At 34.9% G+C, this 19,063-nt stretch overlaps 1 pseudogene; it reads left to right on the top strand.

Moving 5' to 3' along the window:
* Window positions 1–17,275: 17,275 nt before the first annotated feature.
* On the top strand, window positions 17,276–18,470 carry LOC149267071 (F-box only protein 6-like; annotated as a pseudogene).
* The last annotated feature ends 593 nt before the right edge of the window (window positions 18,471–19,063 follow it).

Genomic DNA, 19,063 nt, shown 5'->3' with positions numbered 1-19,063 from the left:
GCAAAAGAAGACAGCAAAGTGTCGAAGGATTCTGTTGGAGGGCGTGAAGGATCACATTGTGTCCAGCCTTCATGGTAAGGCTTCTCCATACTTGATGTGGAAAGCTTTGACAGATCTATTCCAAAGAAAGAGCGATCAGAGGAAGCTGGCGCTCAAAGATAAACTCAGAAACATCAAATGTGAGAAGGGTGACAGTATGCCCAAGTATCTCACGAAGTTCACTTAGTGTCGAGATGAGCTGGGAAGTGTGGGGGTTACTATCGATGATGAGGACTTGGTGAGATTGGCTCTCCTTGGTCTTCTGAAGAGTTGGCATTCCTATCAGGACTCTGTCAATAGTCGGGAGAAATTGCCAGGATGGGAGAGACTGTTGTCAGATCTTGTGCAGGAGGAGATCAGGCGAAGTACCAGGGACGGATCTTCATCAAAGGGAACTGATGAAGAAAATTGCGCTTTGGCTACCAAAGCAAAGAAGGGGAAGAGTAAGAAATCTTCTCAGTCTGGTGCGAAAGGCAAGAAGCAGGACATGTCCAAGGTGAAGTGCTTTCACTGTCACTAGCACGGACACTATGCCACTAATTGTCCGCAGAAGAAGAAGAACAAGCAAGCTGCTAGATCTGCAGCAGGAGAGGCTCTAGCCTCGCAGTTTGAGCTTGATTTTTCATTGATCGCATGCTTGGTTTCAAGTGTGATGGGATCGGTGTGGTTCTTGGACAGTGGTGTTTTTTTTCACATGACGGGAGATCGAGATTTGTTTTCTGATCTGGAGGACAAAGATCTTGGAGTGCACATCAAGATGGGCGATGATGGTAGATACAGTGCAACCGGTATCGGTACCATTTCCTTTGAGAGGGAGTCTGGTAAACCCTTCGTATTGAAGGAAGTCATGCATGTTCCAGGATTGAAGAAGAATCTTATCTCTGTGGCGATGTTAGAAGACAAGGGGTATGATGTTGTTTTCAGCGAGGGAAAGGCTTTCCTGCGCAGCAAGACAACTGGAGAAACCCAGAAGATAGGGGTTCGAGTGAGGAACCTTTATCAGTTGCATGTAGATGGATGCGCAGCAATGGCATGCAAGGCAGAAGGATTGGTGAGCCAGGATGATGGCGAGTTGTGGCACAGGAGATTGGGTCACCTTCACCATGGAGCCTTGAAGATACTGCAGCAGATCACTACAGGGCTTCCTAAAGGCACTCTTGCGCAGTCAGATCAGTGCAAGGGGTGTACTTTGGGAAAGTTTGTGAAAGCCACCTTTCACGAGAAGGATAGTTGTGCCATGACGATCCTTGAGAGAATTCACACAGACGTGTGTGGACCTTTCTCAGTTGCTTCGACAACAAAACACAGGTATTATGTGATTTTTGTTGGTGATTTCTCTCGTAAGTGTTGGATCTTCTTCATGCAGAAGAAGAGCGAGACATATTCAAAGTTCTGTGAATTCAAAGCACTGGTCGAGAAGGAGTCGGGGAAGAAGGTGAAGGCTCTTAGGAGCGATAATGGTGGTGAATACATCTCTGACGAGTTCAAGGATTTCTGCAAGGCAGAAGGGATTCAAAGAGAGCTCATAGCTCCCCATAACCCACAGCAGAACGGGGTTGCTGAGCGGAAGAACAGAACGATCGTGGGTGCTGCACGGGTGATGTTGCATGATCAGGGCCTACCCCTTCACTTGTGGGCGGAAGCATGCAATACAACAGTTTATGTGCAGAACCGTTGTCCTCACAGGATACTTGGCATGAGTACACCTGAGGAGGCTTATTCTGGTAAGAAGCCTGATCTTTCTCATTTGAGGATTTTTGGTGCTAACGTTTACATGCATGTGACGAAGGATGCCAGGAAGAAGTTGGAGCCGACCACAGAGGTTGGGATATTTGTGGGGTACACTGATACGCCCCACAACTATCGTGTGTATTTGCCAGACAGTGGTAAAACTGTTGTGCGACGGGATATAAAATTTCAGGAGGAGAAAGTCATGAAGTGTTCGCTTGAGAGGGAGCTACACTTGCATGCAGATGAGGAGCTATTAGTTCCTAAGGATGGGCTTCAGGAAGTGGATCAGCCACAGGACGAGGTTCATGGAGTGGAAGAGACCACTCATGCAGTGCCAACCATCAGAGGGCGAAAGCACTTGACAGAAGCTGAGCAACTGGCTCAAGATGCAGAGAAAGTTGTAGGACCACCTATAGCCCAACGCAGGTAGAGACAGTCACCTGATCGGTACACTGGATACATGGCTCTTATGAGCAAGTGTGTTGTGACTGAGCCATCCTCTTTCAAGGAAGCTATGGAGGATCCCGCATGGGTAGACGCCATGGTGGAAGAGTATGATTCTATTGTCAGAAACAGTGCATGGGAGATTGTTCCTAGACCGGAAGGGAAATCAGTGGTGGGTTCGAGATGGATCTACAAAGTTAAGCAGGCAGCTGATGGGAGTGTGGAGAAGTACAAGGCAAGATTTGTTGCCCGAGGCTTTTCACAGATAGAGGGGATCGATTATGAGGAGACCTTTGCACCTGTTGCAAGGTATTCTTCCATACGGACGATTCTTGCTCTCTCAGCGCAGATGGGGTGGCATATTCATCAGATGGATGTGAAGACTGCGTTCCTCAACGGATTCATTGAGGAGGAGGTGTACATTGAGTAGCCTGAAGGTTTTGAGATCTTCAGCAGCGAGTCGCATGTGTGCAGGCTCAAGAGAGCGTTGTATGAGTTGAAACAAGCACCACGTGCTTGGTACACACGGATAGACAGCTATTTCACTGGACTTGGATTCTCCAAGAGCGAGGCGGATCCTAACCTATACCAGATTGTGGTGGAGGGTAAGTTGCTTATCATTGTACTGTATGTATATGTTTTGATTCTAACAGGTGATGAGCTGTTGATACTTTCATGCAAGGATGATCTTGCTAAGGAGTTTGAGATGAAGGACTTAGGCCTCCTTCACTATTTCCTGGGATTGGAAATTTGGCAGTGTAGTGGTGGACTGTTTGTTTCTCAGGGTAAGTATGCTCAGGAGATACTGGAGAAGTTCAACATGCATGGCTGCAAGCCTGTTGATACTCCTCTTCCTGGAGGTTGGAGGAAGGAGGATGCCACTTCGGCAGAAGAAGTGGATGCCACTGTTTATCGACAGTTGGTGGGGTCGCTTATGTATCTGGTCAATACACGACCCGATATATGCTATGCTGTTAACCAGCTTTCACAAGCTATGGTTAAGCCTACCAAGCTCTTCTGGAAGGCGGGCAAGCATGTATTGTGTTATTTGAGAGGCACATCGGGATATGGATTGTGGTACAGACATGAGGATGAGGTGAAGCTATGTGGCTTCACGGATGCAGATTGGGCAGGGAGCCCAACGGACAGAAAGAGCACATCAGGAGGGGTCTTCAGTATCGGGTCGACAACAGTTTCTTGGTACAGCAGGAAGCAGAGATCCGTGGCACTCAGTTCAGCAGAGGCCGAGTATATGGCAGCAAGTTTGGCTGCATGCGAGGCTATATGGATGAGGAAGATTCTGGTCGGTTTGTTCAGTTCTCACTTGGATCCTACTGTGATTTACTGTGATAACCAGAGTTGCATTAAACTCTCGGCTAATCCTGTATTTCATGATAGATCTAAGCATATTGACATCAGGTACCATCATATCAGAGATTGTGTGCAACGGAGAATCATGTTACTTTCATACATTCCAACGGAGGATCAGGATGCTGATATCTTGATGAAGGCGCTCACCAGGAGCAAATTCGAATACCACCGAGGCAGGATAGGGGTTGCTGATAATACATATCTTGTTGAGAGGGAGTGTTGAGAATGCAACAAGATGATGGAGCTTAGTGGAAAGGAGTCGCCTTCACTAAGTGGGCCCGCAGGCAAATTATGGCGCAAAGTATATTTTTAGACTATGTCTATTTTTAGACATATGGATCATGGTCTATGAGCTGCAGAATGTTTTTTATGGATGATTGGTCATGTTGGGAAAAATAGATGGACTTCTATTTTTGGGATCACAGCAGGAGTGATCAAAGTCTATTTTTAGATTGGCAGTCAAAAATAGAAAAGTCAAATATTATTGTCTCATAATAATATTTAGACTATAAACTTTATCTTATTCTCTTGGAGCACTTCAGTTTGAGCTACAGATGTGGCACATGCAGCTGTCAGAAGGAAATATGCTTTCTTTGTGGGTCAGTTGAGTTGTTGCATGCAGGACTTCAGTTAGAACTCAAGCAGTTGAGTTTGGTGGAGTTGATTGTGGAGTTGATGGAGTTGTGTTCAGTTTGACTTGGTTAAACTAGTTGTAATTAGTCTAACTGCAAATAGACTAATGATGAGTTGTTAAACTAATTATTAACTCATAAAGCAACTAAAGAATACATCAGTTAACTTAGTTGCATGTCAGTGCATGTACAGTTCAACAGGGACAGGTGTTAGAGGATGAGATTGCTATCAGTTGAGACTATAGTTGTGCATGAGGATTTGCACAAGCAATGTATTGAGTATGCCAATGAGTATTGCGTTGATTTGTCCAGTAGAATAGCTTGTGCTCACGTGATTTCCAGTGTGAGTGATTCTCAGCAGGTTTATGCAATAGAGGCAGGCAAAGCAGTGGAGAAGATTTGAACTTGTGACTTGTTTGGGTCTGAGCTGGTTTGTGTGTAACAGGTGGAGATAGTGCTGGATACTTGAGAGGAGTATTGTACTATGTAATGTTACATGTTCTCAATCATTAATATACAGATAGTGTGGGGTTTTCAGCTGTAAGCTTTCCCCGGGTTACATACTGTGTTAATGTGTGCATGCTATTGATGTTTCATTGTTTTTGATGCTGCTAAATTGTTGATCAACGTAGAGGAGCTTATGTATTGTGCATGTATTCCACAATAGTGCATGATCAGGATAATCTCTGTTGAATATGTGTTTATTATTCAAAATTTCTACAATTATATGGGAGTTTGAAAATGTGAAGGCGAACAATTCTTCTTCTTCATCATCTTTGTGGAAAGAGATCGACAAAATGCCTCCATCAATGTGTGAGGATGTTAACAAGACTTTGTATAATATTGACAGCTCTATGGATTTTCCCTTAATGAGCTTCATATGAGTTGGGGATTGCACCTGCTTTATCCTCAATGGATGTATGAGGGTGATGGAGGTGGTATTTTATAGCTTAAGTAAAAAGACATGGGGCCGGCTTTCCACTTGTCATTTAGATAACAAAGGGTATGTCAGAGTCATGGCATTTTATTTAAATATTTATTAAAAAAAAGCAAGTTAAATATTAATTTATTTTTTTAAATTTTTTTATCTAATTATTTGTAATTATGTATTAAAAAAATTAATGAAAGAAATTCATAAACATACACATTATAGACAAAGATTTATCTTAGAGAAATTTGAATTGGTAAAAATTTAGTAGGTAATAGATTGCTTGTCTTTTCATTGCTTTTATGGCAAATCACAGTTTACAAAGTCTCAACCAAGGCTTCTACTATTGTGTCCAAATTTAATGACTACAAGCATGTATACCTTCTTTGCATTTCTTTGTTCTACTCCATGACGAGATTGTTGTTGGTGTTGGTCTCCTTAAATCTCTTCCCCTTTGCACATGTCTTTGCAAATGATCAATGCTTGATGGGCACTACCTTTCTCTTATTCAAAATCATCAAACAACTTTGGTAAACGTGCCAAGAATCCACTAATTGAAGAACCATTGTTGACTAACTATTGAACCACTTTCCTTTTGTTTGTTAGTCTATTTATCTCATTCCTTCCCAGAAGGCCAAGTGGCCCAAGAATCAACTACCAAGGTTCTAGAGGATGTAATCACCTATGCACATATGACACCAATGTGGATATTAGGGCATTGGACCACAACTATAGATTCGATTGCTTTTTCATCGAGTACTAGGTGTCTAGGGTTTGGATCTAGAGGTGAGTAGGAGGCAAGATGAGTGCATGGAGCAGGTATGAATCCATCCCACATTCAATCAACCTATAGTTAAACCATAAAATTAACCAAGCATGTCGTTGAAACTTGATAAACTAGAAAGTAGGAATACATGGGAGATGTGTGGAATCTTAGCCACATACATGAATAGGTAGTCATGTCCCTTCCTAGATGTTAGTAAACCTCCCACAATGTCCATGGAAATTTTTTCCCAAGGACAAGTGGGTACAGGTAAGGGATGATATATACCATGTTTCCTATTATTAGGCTTGATGGTACAACAAATCATGCATCATGTTATGAACCTAGCTACTTTTTCTTGCATCTTGGGCTAATACACATATAACCTCTTCAAGTTGGCCACTATCTTCCCTTCACCAAAGTGCCTTGAAATATTTGAGGTGTGAGCCTCTTTGATTAATTGCAATAACTCACCTTTAGGAACCCATAACTTATCTAGCCTATAGAGTAACCCATCCTGGATATGGTAGTCAATGGTGTTGTCGCCATCATACACATGACTCTTGACTCTACAACTGCTAAAACACCTCCTTGAATTCCTCATCCTCTAAATCTGCCTCTTTATATGCATCATGGTTGAATGGATCCATGTGCATCTGAGTTCCCAAAGATATGATCTCTAATTTGATGGCCTTGAAATCACGTCAAACAACTTGTTTATGCTTCCCTTCTTATACTTGATCACTAAATGAAATTGGTGTAGAAATCCCATCCACTTGTAATGCCTAGTCTATTAGAGCTTTCCTTAGGCCTACATGTTTTGTAATGGCTGGTGATCTGTGTGGATTACTGTCTCATTTTCCATCAGATAATTCTTCCACTTCTTCACAACCTGCACAAGGGAATATAGCTCCTTGTTGTAGGTAGGGTAGTTAAGAACCACCCCATGAAATACTTCAAAATGGTATTGTACACACCTTCATTCGTACATCAATACTACTCCAATAGTGTACCCACTCACATTTTTGTCCACTTCGAAAGGTTGCTGCAAGTTTGGTAATGCAAGAACTAGTGCTTGAATTATCTTCTTCTTTAACTCCTCAAAGTCCTGTTGTTGACCCTTTTACCACTAGAAACTCTTGCCACTTGTTGTTATGGTGTGGAGTGGCATTGCTACTGTTGAAAACAAGGCTATGAATTTCCTTTGGTACTATGTTGTCCCAAAAAACTCCTAACCTCAGAAACATTAGTAGGAATCTACCATTTCATGATGGAATCCATCTTGGTAGGCTCTATAGACTTAAAATCTCATCTACTTATCACATACCCCAGATACACCAAAGTCTGTTGTGCAAACTCACACTTCTTGAGATTTGCTAGCATATTGTGCTTTTCAACACCTGTGTCAAATGTGAGATGTGCTCCTTCTAGGTAGTATTGTATACCAATATATCATCCAAATAGAAAATAACAAATGAATCTATAAAGTGTGCAATATATCATTTATTAACCTCATAAACATAGTTGGTGCATTATATAGGCCAAATGACATGACTAACCACTCATACAACCTTTCCTGGTTTTGAAGTTGATCTTTTGGGTATCTTCTTCTCTGAATCAAACTTGGTGATATCCAAACTTTAAGTCAACTTGGTGAAGTATTTCTCTTATTGCAATTGATCTAACATATCATTTATCCTAATAGGGGATACCTATTTTGAGTGTAATTTTATTCAGCACCCTGTAATCAATACACATTCGCCAAGTCTCATCCTTATTTGGTACAATGATTATGGGTGACCCACGTGGTGATGTATTCATTCTAATGGAACCTTATTTCAGTATATTCTACAAATTTTTATTCACCGCATTTGCTTCTATGACAGACTACCTATACAACCCAATGTTTGGCAATGGAAAGTCTGACAATAACTAGATATCATGCTCCACTTCCCTCTTGGGTGATAACCCTTTAGGTTCCTAGAATACATCCCTATATGCTTGTAGCTACTCTTTAAATTGTTGTTTCTATTTCTTAGTATACCCCTCTAGGGATTCCTTTCCTCTTACTGAATCTTCTACAAACTAATTTTCTCTTTAAAACAATAAAACATACTTCTTGCTGGAATTGATCAAATTTTTGGTTGGTTGGAACTTACTAATGAAATTTTTCATTTTCCTTTGTGCACATTGATGGTGAACAATTTTTTATTGTTGAAAAGTCCTCTACATACCCAAAGGGGTAAAATTGTACACTTTTCCCCTGCTTCTACTTGAAGTAGTGCCATCGAATCTAGTGGTCCTCTACATACCCAAAGGGGTAAAATTGTGAATTTATAATGGTTTTGAATTCCTCCCACTTAGTCATTGTAGGATCTCCCTCCAACCTCAAGGTCTCCATGTGGCTTTCCCACTAGGTTAGGGCATAGTCCTCTAATTTCAGTCGTGCAAATGAAATATTATGTTCCTCCTCTACATGATGGATATTGAAATACACTGCCAATTGCTGCAACTAGTGAATTAGCTTTAGAGTGTCAATATCACCTTGGTATGGCTTGACATCAACCTTTGCTTCCAATTTGAATAAGGACTATGACTAATTTACGACACTCGAATTGGGGCGATCTTTCTCAGGTCCTTTCTTTAATTAGTTCTCTATTTTTTCCCAGTCTCCTAATCTCCCCTATAATATGTCATATGCATTAGAATCCCCATCTTCATCGAGTAGCCCAAGCTTATTATTTAGGGCTTACATGAGGAGATTAAAGTTACGACTTATATCAGCAACTTGCACTTCTAGCCGCAAAAACGTCTCCTCCGCAAGATCAGAAGGGTTATTCATACATTTTTCAACCATGATTAGCGTTTTATGACCTTTGGCTTAGATGATCTAGATCCCTTACAAATCTAACCAATTTAGCCAAAGTATCCTACTCTAATACAAATATGATCCATAAACTTCCCTTGGATATTCCATTGGACATTTCCTCACAACATATATGATAAAATATATTTAAAAATTAAAAAACTACACTAGGTGAATCCATTAAGATGGTTTACATGTTTGGGCCAAATGTGGCAATGAAATTTCAAAATTTCACACTTTTATTAAAAATCCATATAAGATTTGTGAATTTTGACTTGGAGTAAAAAGACAATTCGTAGAGAATTATGTTGTTATCCTAATGATATTTTTTGCAAAATAATCTAGTGTCATATAATTTGTCAAATTTTCCATTAAATTAAATGCTTGTCCTTTCAATTTTTTGCATATCTTAACAGGTATGTGTGTGTTCACGTGCAATAACTTAGTCAAGCACATCGATCGATCACTTAAAAAGCTCGATTAAGTGCTTTAGGCAAAACTTGAAATAGCTCGATCAAGGGTTTAATAAACCCTTGATCAATCTTCTAATAGGGTAAAAGAAAATCTCTTGATTAAGAAAACTCTCGATTGAGCCATTGTTTTCACTAGGAGTGAAGAGCTAGATCGAGCTTTGATAGTTAGATAGAGCTATATCTAGATCAAACTATAGCTCGATTGAGCTTTAATCATTAACCCCCATTAATAACCAAATATTAATTGATAATTTAATAATTTAAGAGAGCTCAATCGAGCCATAGGGGCTTCACTTGGGAAGCAATACCATACCACATGCATTCATAGTGAGGGATATATATTGAGGAAAAAATGACATAATATATTATGGGATATATAGGGGGTAAAGAGATTTTATATTGTCAGGTATAAAAAATGGAGCTCAGAGTTAATGGAAAAATATAAAGGAGTGTGAAATGTTAATGAAAAAATGGATACCTACAATATCTAGTGAAAGTAGGGGTTTTTTTAATTGGGAAGGTGTATTGGGTTCATATTGGTAGGGGGTTTAATAATGTGATTTTAAGAGTTATTTTCCAATATGTAGTCAAATTAAGGGTATTGTTTAATATGCCATGAATGCATGTGATATGTTAGAGGTTCACTGAGTGAAACCCCCGTGGATTGAGCTACATGCTTAATTGAGCTTTGTTTTCAAATATCCTACCAAAACCAACAAGCCACCCATTCAAGGGCCTAAGTAGCCATGGGTTACATAGGAGCTGGATCGAGCAATATTTAAGCCCTCAAATAGCTCGATATAGGGCTAAAATATTGCTCGATTGAGCATTTAAAAAATGCTTGATCAAGCTTGTTTTCTTCGAGTTACAACTCGTGTAATTACCAAAAAGTGTAAACCACCTCCATGCATTCACCCCACTATTAGGGTTTTATTTCTCTTTAGATTCCTAGATTATTGTTTATTGTGTATGCATGCAAATTAAAATTTATGCAGAAAATAGAGAACAACAAAATAAAAATTTATCGTGAATTATTGTATAACTTGTCATTAATCTCACCATAATACCTAGTATAGCCCGGTGACAATGATATTTTATACTTGTAGAGATTTATCAAAAGACCTGTTACAACTTGTATACAAAACTTGTTAGATGACCTGTTTTAGACATGCTATGACGTGCTATCATTCCATGATACATAGGTCAAAAGCCTATTATGACCTTGTCATTGACCCGTAATAAATCTATGAGAACTTATCATTAATCTGTCACTAGCCTGTGACAAACCTGTGTATAAACCTGTTATAAAACATAAAGTAAATTGGCCATCAACTTATGGCAAGTATGTCATAAACCTGTAAGAAATCTTGTGACTGGCCAATCTACCTGTAACATTCTTTTACAATCTATAATATACCTATTGCCTACCTGTGACAACCTATTATGCAACATATAATATACCTACCACCTACTTGTGACCAATTTTCCTGTAATAAATAGTTGAATATGCCATAACCCTTACCTATGACAATCTATCATATGACCTGCCATACACTTGTCACTTACCTGTGACCAAATCTGGTACAACCTAAATATAAACCAATTATAGAACCTGTGATACACTCATCATCCACTTGTGACAAGTTTGTGATAATCTTGTAATAATAATAAGATTTACCTAGTCAATACTTATTACCTATATGTATCAAGTCTGTCACAAACCGCTTGATACTGGTATACCCTATCATAACCTGTTGTCTCATGGTCACCCACTAGTGATAAACTCAACTATGGTAACTTATGATGAATCTATCATCACCCTGTGATTACCTGGTTTAAACCTATAACCACCTGTTTAGAATTGTTTTGTAACATGGTGTGTTGTTGTTTTAGGCTTGATTTCAACATTTTTCTATAATAGCCACCATTGGGTGGTCACCTCCAATAACTACTAACTTGTTAACATTTCATTACCTACAATATCCTCCTTCTTACCATTTCCAAAAGAATGATTATAAAGTCATTGTATGCTAATCAAAGATTTATATTTTGATATTACATTATAATATTTCACATAATATGATACCATTAATTAATATGGAAAAATAAATAAATCTAATTATACTAATAATAGACCCTGAGGCATCTGATAGGAGTGAAAGCCTGCCCCCTTACGGACCACCAATGAGTTATTCCAGGTGGCATGGTTTTCCTTGAATAAGGGTAATGAATCAGTGTGCATTGACGGATAGCAACTAAAGATGGTTGTCCTCACTACTTTGTTGACAACTGAGATAAATTTTCCCAATTTTCCTACCTGTAAAAAAAATAACCATATCTTAACTTATTGTCACTATTCAATATAAATTGTCAACATCACTATCATATTGAAATTAAAAAATAAAATTTTGACTTATTCCAATTAAAAAATATTATTTTTAAATATAAATTAAATACTCATCACTAACACACTAATATATATAGGTAAAATATTTAACTTATTATTAGTAATTAATATGAAGAAGACTCGACTGCAAATAAATCCAATAATACTAATAATAAACAATATATCTTAACTTGTAAATTCAAAACATGTTCTTGTTGTTACTATTCAATATAAGTTGTCAACATATATGATTAAGCAGCCACCATCATATTATTAAAGGATTGGAGATTTCAACTTATTAAATTGGGTCGTGAAATGAAAGTGAAAAGGACGTTTTTAGTTTTAGAAATTACTCTAAAACTTAAAATAATCTGATTATTTCTTTAAATGTGGTTATGTGTAAAAAAATTAAATTATAATTTAGTTAATTTTTAACAATTTTAAATGTATTATAAGAAATGTGTTTTGATGTATATTTTAAGTTAATAATTATTTTTATTTTAAAATTAGAGTTTTTAGAGTTTTATTTAGTTAGATAATAAATAAAAATTCAAAATTTACAAAATAATTTTAGTAGTAAAAAATAAGGGTTTTGATTTATCTCAAAAGTAATTATATTTATTTTGTTTTTCAATTTAATTAAAAAAATGTTCATTTTTATTTATGACATTGAATTTTTCTTATTGTTATTTTGCTATTTTACATGTTTTTTTAGGAATATCTATATATGTGTTTAATTCACACATTAATTCTTTTAATAATAATAATAACAAGTGTGTTTATTTTGAAATAGGGCTTCTAGAATTTTAATTTAATTATCAATAATCATTAGGTGGATGGTAGAGATTACCTCCACGACATATTATAGAGTATTAATAGTAGTATACATAAATCAAAGGTTGAGATTTATTTGCAAAGTAGTCACGTTGTTTTTGCCCCATTAATTAAATTGATTAGTTAAAAAAAAAAACCTTAAATGAACAATTGTATATGAAGTGAGTTATGGTTTTTAGGCATGTGGTTTTGATAAGCCATGGTATTCTACCAATGCTTAAAGTGAGGGTAAGTGTTTTGATGCTTATACCAATCATTTGTTTTTTTTAATGTTGGAAATGTAAGATGTATCACGAGATAAGTGTCTTGATACCTATTATTGATTGATGCATATCAATATTTACTAACCATTTAATTTATATTACTACATTAATATTGATTATTAATTACTAATAAAATATCTAGAAACCATTTAATTTATATTACTACACTAATACTAATTATTAATTAATAATAAGATATCTAGAAATCATGGTATAAATATTGAAAAGATATCAAAAAATCATGACACTAATATTAAAATGGAAAAGTGATAAGTATTATCAACACACATGACATTATATGTTGACAACCATGTAACTAGCACAACCACATTAAAAATATTAATGTGGTTGATATAGGCGAGAGACTTCATTTGTATCTACCAAGCCATTAATAAAAATATAATAATAAAAATGATATTAAAAAAACCATTACAACAAAATTATTATTATATACAAGATTATTATAATCATTTTAAAATAATAATTATTATTATTACTAAATGATTATTCTTATTAAGATTATGGTTATTAATTGATATTGCTACTAATATAAATTAATAATATTATTAAATAAATAAATAATAATAAATAAATTTAAATTAAATAATAGTAAATATTAAACAATTAAATAATATTACATTATTTAAATAAATAATGAAAGTAACAATAATATTTCATAATGCAAACTTTTGTGATTCATAATGTTGTTGAGAGAATTTTTTCAGTAATTGAACCACTCAGTGTGCTTCATCATTAGGATCTTGATGAATAAACTGATCAAACTGTAAACCGCTTGAGAAATAAATGTTAAAAGATAATAATAAATAAATAAATGTGAATGTTATATAATTTAAAAATTATAATATAAAGATTAAACTATTTATAAAAAAAAGAATTACTAAATTTATTCTTAATTTTAATAAAATATTGTTTATAATAATAGATTATTATTATTTTGATAATAACATTTTTTAATTTCATGAAGAAGTAATATTAAAAAGTATTATTATTCAATGAAAATAAATAAATAATAAAATAATATATATAAAGTATCATGAATTAAAAAAGTAAAAATAAATAAATTAATTAAAAATTAAAGGAAAACACCACCATGAAAGAAAGGAGAGGGTGAAAGGCACTAATTTAGGGAAAAAGAGACGGACTTAGGGAAAAAGAGACGGGATCCAACAACTACTAATTTTCCACCCATCATTCCTAAAGGGAGACAATCTCTTTTTCAATTTCTATAGCTTTCTGGTGATGGAAGTGGTCACTCCTTGCAATGCCTTGGGAATCTTCCAAACAAACACGGTGTTTAGTTTTCTCAGCATGTTCTGCTAAAGTTGAAGAGTGTGTCCTACAATGTTTGATATCAACATCCAATAGCTGCTAATTTCCACCCATCATTCCTAAAGGGAGACAAACCCTTTTTCAATTTCTATAGCCTTCTGGTGATGGAAGTGGTCAATCCTTGCAATGCCTTGGGAATCTTCCAAACAAACATGGTGTTTAGTTTTCTGGCCATATTCTTCTAAAGTTGAAGCGTGTGTCCTACAATGTTTGATATCAACAACATGCTCACGAATCCTTTGATTTATAGAGCGATTGTTTCTCCAATATAGGGGGTCCCACAGGAACATGGGATTAAATAAACACCTTTCATGTCTTTTGGATCCAACAGGTCTTTAAGAGATTTGAGGAAGCTATGAATGGTGTTCAAATGTGATTCTCTCAATAACAATAATATTGTTACTAATAATTTAATTAAATATTAATAATAATTAATGAATAATAAACATGGTGTTTAGTTTTCTCAGCATGTTCAGCAGTGTGTCCTATAATGTTTGATATCAACAACATGCTCACAAATCCTTTGATTTATAGAGCGGTTGCTTCTCCAATATAAAGGTCCCACAGGAACATGGGATTAAATAAATATCTTTCATGTCTTTTGGATCCAAGGGTTCTTAGGAGATTTGAGGAAGCTATAAATAGTGTTCAAATGTGATTCTCTCGATAACAATAATATTGTTATTAATAATATTAATTAATTAATAATTTAATTAAATATTAATAATAATTAATGAATAATAAGTTATTTATTTATTTATATTAAACATAATATTGTTATTATTAATATTAATTAATTAATAATTTAATTAAATATTAATAATAATTAATGAATAATAATTTATTTGTTTGTTTATATTAAACCAGAGGATTATAATAATATTTATTTAAGTTTTTTATAACAATTAATTAATTAATTAAATTAGTAGAAATAATTAATTTTTAATATTATTTATTGAAAAATATAAATATTGGTTTTTTATAATTTATATTACTCCGGTTAATAATAATAATAAATATTATTATTAATTATTAATTATTAATAATGATAATTAAATAATAATAATAATAATAAATAAATAAATTGTTATTATTATTTAGCAAAAAAAAATCAATGGTGGTTCAGAAGTCTGCATTTATTATAAATCTTATAAATCTTTAGATTAATAAACTTAATAGATTGATATTGTAAACCTAAACGTGGCCATTAATACTAAAAATCCAACCAACCGATTATAAATCCAAATGATTAATATTATAAACCCAAGGTATATAAATCCTAAAGTAATATTATAAACCCTAAAATAAACATGGTTGAGCATGTTTTACCATGGTTGATTTTCATATTGAGACAATCTTTGTCACAATGCCATCTTAGACCATGGTTGACCATGATTGATTTTCATATGAAGACAATCTTTGTAACAATAAAACTATATTTAGATAATCTTCGGCAAAATCACATAATCAATCCCCTGTCTTTTGGTTTTAGGTTTCTATCTTCCCCCCCCTTTTATTTTCTTTTAGCAAATTTGGTCCGATCATTTTGGAGTTTTTTTTTAGTTAGGAATCAGTCTCGGGCTATGAGTGTATTAACCTTATCCTAATTATGAAGGCATTTATTATTATTTATACCTTGATGATTATCTCTATAATTAATTGAGTTTCCCTTTAACTAATATCTAATACGACCCGCTTTTTTAGTATAGTATTATAACAGAATTAACTTTAATATTTTTGAATAAATAAAATTTGAATATTGACTATTAATAATATTACCTTAGATTTTAAGGTTAAATTATGATTGACGAATGATTTTAGTTATATTCTTAAGAATAATCATTCAACCCTATAAGTAATTATTTATTTTTGAATAGAAAATATTGAACTAATATGGATTATTTGACCTTTAAAGGAATTATACTCTTGGACCTTATCCTTAATTTTGGCTGTTACTTAGGATAAGAAACTATGAGTAGTTATAGATTATTCAATAAGCATATATTATAGGTTTAATGACCATTGTATTTAAATAATAAAAAACTAACCTACTAAGGGCCATTAAGAAATTATTACCAATTATCCATTGTAACTAAATTATAAATAGTAGCGCATTATTACATAATAATTAGATAGCAATTGAATAATAATAAATCAATATTATATAATGACCATGTAGATAATTGAAATAATATTAAACTAACAAATGAATTCAATTATATATCTTTTTATTATTAATAAATATATTAATAATAATAATTATTTAGTAATATAATAGTAATAAAGCAATTAAATAATATATATAATGACCTTATAATTGAAATATTCTCTTAGTAATGTTATTAATATATCGAATTTTAAATTTATTTATTTAAATAATAATTGAATAATATTCAATATATATTATATAATGACCATTAGAATTATAATATTAATATTATCCTTGAATTAACAAATAAACTCCTTCATTTACCTATTTTAACTATTTCTTGAAATATTAATTAGTTATTTGAGTAGTTTGACCAGCTTCATTAGGTCAAACTAGCCGTTATCCTATAGCCGTTGGAGTCTCTGCACACTCTATTTAATCGAGCTAAGCCTGATTTGATCTTCATCTTGTCCTGACGATGAACCACACTGGTTGGTTCGAAACGCGTCGACAAACGATTGATTATGTGATTTTGCCGAAGATTATCTAAACAAGTTATGGATCACAGAAGTCTAAATTCCTTAATAAAACTATAGTTAACCATAATTAATTTCTAAAACAAAACCCAAACAGAATTCTAAAACAAAACCCAAACACATTAAAAAAAAATTCTGATGCCGTTGAGAGAAACTTAAAGTTTCTAAAATTCGGAAAACTAAAACTTCAGAAAAAACATGAATTTTAAACACTTCACTTTTCGAACGCTTCTCTAATAAATGTTTGAGACTTTTCCAAGTCTTCTGGAATAAATGTTTTACAAGTTAATCAACTTGATCACCAAGATATATGCAAGATATTCGAGAGTGAATCCCGACTCTGGTTTTTGCATGCTGCTATGAACATATTATCAATTTAATCACCAACCAATCTGCTTTGTTTTGTTTTAAAAGCAGAACACTTGGCTCATTTTTATCAAAGATAAAATTATCTATATAATCTGTTTGAAGAAGCAGTTACAATCCACACAACTTCAACTTCATCTCCACCTTTGGGCTCTGGGGTTTTAATTATAATGGCCGAGCAGGCAGAGGTTTCTGAATTGCCTGAGTTGCCTGAGAATTTGAAACACCAAATATTGGTGTGGCTTCCAGTGGATTGTATCTGCAGATTTCGCAGCGCATGCAAAGACTGGAATGCTCTCCTTTCATCCACCAAATTCATAACCAGTAAATGGGGAGAGGCGCCTTCCAACAGTATGCCATGGCTGGTTGTGCAGAATGCCCAGTCCAGAATGCTTCACTGTTTGCTTTATTGCTTCTTCACCCAGAGATGGAAGAAAAGTTCTTCCATCTCCCTTTCTTTCCTGAAAGAAAAGGAAATTCGTATTGATTGTCATGGGTTTGCAGCAGGGTTGTTCTTGGTGGGAAATTTTCCAAGATTTGTTGTTTCCAATCCTCTCACAAGAAACTCAATAAAACTTCTCCCAATTTCATCCATATGGTCGGTTAGAGCCATCGGCATCATGGAAGGGGAGGACCCCAGTCGAGACACATACAAAGTGGTGGCAGTGGGCCGACCGCGCGATCAGAAAGGCGATTTAGTGGAAATCTATGATTCCAGTGACAAGTCATGGAGAATTGCAGGGCAGATGCCCGAGGATTTGTGGGTAGTGCGGGCACATATGGGAATGGAGTTGGTTTTTTGTGATGGGGATTTCTATTGTTTAACAATCATGAGTGGCTGCTGGGGTATAATGGGTTTCAACATCAGAAATGGGACTTTCATTTCTGCACCCTTGCCAGAGCTGGCTAAGAGAAAGCAGATTTTCCCGTACCTGCTCACCTGTGGGTCGCGGGTTCTAGTCACAGGTGGGAAGGTCAAAGACGGAGAGGGGCTTTTGGAGGAGGTCATTATATGGGAGTTTGCAAAGGTGAAGGCGGACTCCTCTGTTTCTTCATCATCATGCTGGAAAGAAGTCGCTAGAATGCCTCCATCCTTGTGTGAGGATGTTAACAGGACTCTGTATAATATTGTCCCTTAATGAGCTGCATAGGAGTTGGGGATTGCGCCTGCTTTATCCTCAATGGATGTATGAGGGTGATGGAGGTGGTATTTTACAGCTTAAGTAAAAAGACATCGGGCCGGCTTCCCACCTCTCATTTAGATAACGAAGGGTATGTGAGAGTCATGGCATTTGGCCCTAGGCCTGACATGAACGTCGGTTGAAGGTTGATGTTGCCTTCCTTTTTTTCTTTGTTTCTGGTTATCTGCAAGGTTGCTCTTGTACAGGGTTGTTGAATATATGCAGCAACAAATCTTTTTCTCTTTTTCTTTATTTCTGGTTATCTGTAAGATTGCTTTTGTACAGGGTTAAATAGATACATCAACAGATCTTTTTCTCTGTTTCTGGTTAGCTCTCTGATTGCCCTGGTAGAGGGTTGAATGGATGCAGCAACAGTTGTTGTAATATAAGGGTTTGAATTTTCAGAAATAATTTTTTGTTTGTTTCTGGTTAGCTCTCTGATTGCCCTTGTAGAGGGTTGAATCGATGCAGCAACAGTTCTTGTAATACAAGGGTTTGAATTTCAGAAATATTAGTCATATGAGGGTTTGAAGTTTTAGAAATGTTAGAAGGTCTATGAATTTATTTATCATTTTAAGCAATGTAGATTTGGGCATAACTCAATTATATATATGAGCAAAATTAAACAACCCATGTTTTAGAAATGCTAGAAGGTATATGAATTTATTTATCATTTTAAGCAATGTAGATTTGGGTATAACCCAATTATATATATGAGCAAAATTAAATTAAGGTGAAATGATACACTTAA

The sequence above is a fragment of the Pinus tabuliformis genome, chromosome 6 (assembly GCF_031772625.1).
Source record: "Pinus tabuliformis cultivar Carrire ecotype Pingquan chromosome 6, CPIR1, whole genome shotgun sequence".
Classification (NCBI taxonomy): domain Eukaryota; kingdom Viridiplantae; phylum Streptophyta; class Pinopsida; order Pinales; family Pinaceae; genus Pinus; species Pinus tabuliformis.
Note: the sequence above shows the minus strand (reverse complement) of the source record. Positions and strands in the feature narration are given on the sequence as shown.